Source organism: Elephantulus edwardii, unplaced genomic scaffold, assembly GCF_000299155.1.
Source record: "Elephantulus edwardii isolate Elephantulus edwardi_28Jun2011 unplaced genomic scaffold, EleEdw1.0 scaffold00148, whole genome shotgun sequence".
NCBI lineage: Eukaryota > Metazoa > Chordata > Mammalia > Macroscelidea > Macroscelididae > Elephantulus > Elephantulus edwardii.
Genome location: NW_006399898.1, coordinates 4,717,580 through 4,719,545, shown reverse-complemented (window position 1 = coordinate 4,719,545; position 1,966 = coordinate 4,717,580).

Below are 1,966 nucleotides of genomic sequence, written 5' to 3'. Positions count from 1 at the left end.
CTGCAGCCCTCCCCGGGGTGGCCCGGCCCCATGGGCTTTCCACGGTGATGAGCCCATTGCAACACCTTTCTCTCCCTCCCGAAGCGCCTGGTGGGTTTGAACCGCTAACCTTTTCGTTAACAACGGAATCCCTTAACCACGGCGCCACTGTAACAGGAGCACCCACACGTAGCAGAGCCTCCAGCAGGGTTTTCGGAGGCTGCGGATCACGCGGGAGGAGATGGCCCATCTTTGTCCCCTGACGCAGCTGGCAGACTCGAACTGGGCGCTTTTGGGTCCCGACTGCAGCTCCTTACTCTTTAGGCCACCAGAGCTCCACCTGGTCTGATTGGGGGAATGCTTTGGCGCACTGGCAGCTTGTTTGCCTGTGTGCTTGGAAACAGCTCCTTGCCTGCAAGGGGTCATTACTGTACCCCCAACCACAGGCGCTGCTTGACAACCCGAGACTGGAGTTCGAGTCTCACTGAGGGTCTTTGTCTTTTTCACTCACCCTCTGTCAATCATGATGTCCTTCTGCAGGGACTGATCCCTCCTGATCTCTCAAAGGATGTTCCCCAGAGGATGTGAAACGCGGTCTTGACATCCTCACTGCCAAGGAGGATTCTGTCCTAATTTTAAGTGCAATTGATCACCTCCATAATAGTTCATTGTGTTGAGTGTTGTGCCAACACCAGGCTAGATAAGTGCTTCCCCGAGATTGTCTTGCTAACTCCACCCAACAATATGCATATAAAAGTGTTCTTTTTTTTTTTATTGAAGAAAAATATTACATGATTTCTTTTTCACCAGTCTGTTCTGGCATGCTTCTAATGATATCAGAATCACCCTGCAAATTTGGCATTGGTTATTTATTTCACTAGCTATAGTGTCATTTGTCTTATCATTAAATCAAGATACTTAGAGCCTCAGACCTTTCTGAAACACAATGATCCTAATTAATCAGACTTTTATTTATCACCAGCATTTCTAAAACCAGACCCAGGGAAAGACCTTGGTCTGGGGACACATGCATGGTCTTAATATAGCGAATGTTTAGCCTGCCCTGATTATCACAAAATCAGGACAGCGAGAATATTCGCAAAAGTGTTCTTAAAACCCTTTGGCCAGTGGGGAAACGAAGACGTAAAGAAAATAAGACATTTCCCCAAGGGCCTGAGACCACTCAGTGGCTTGATTCTGGATTCACACTTAGCACAGACTGACCAGAGTTTTGAGATGTTGAGTAACTGAACGATACTGGTTAATGATACTTCATTTCTGCCCGAGTTTGGATTCACCTTATATCGGACTCACTTTCTGAAACCAAAACTCAGACTTTTTGCAACTGAGACTATTCCAACTCATCGACCCCATGAAACCGAGCAGAAACGCCCCTCGTGTTTCCAGGGAGAGGAGCCAGAGTGGCACTGGTTAAAGCACCTGGCAGCTCTGGGCATTGAACCCACCAGCTAGCTGCTCTCTGAAGCGGAAGAGTGAGGAAGTTCATTTTCTTAGAGATCACAGCCTCACAGGCTGGGACTACTCTCCATTCTGCGGTGCGACTATTGGGTGACGCGTGGCAATGCCGTCGACTCCGTGGCATTGGGTAATGTTTGCCGAATCAGGTGGCACGACTCTCTCCTAGCGAGTGACGGGTAGGTTCAAGTAGCTAATATTTTGGTTAACAGCTGACACCACCAGGACCCCTTTTAAAGTTATACAATACACTCTTTAAAGGAAATACTGTAGGTCTTTTTTTTTTTTCAGGCATGAACATGGCATCATGATCATGCAAAAAAAAATAGATGCCTTTTTAGAGATGCATACTGAAGTATGTAAAGTGAAGTAGATTTTTTTTAATTAAAGAAAATGGGAAGTTGAAGCAGTTGTGATAAAATGGTAGGAGCCAGGGTGAGGAAGACACAGCGGTTTTACTGAGCAGTTCTCTTCTGTGTATGAATTTTTTCCTGGCAAAACTTTTTTTTTT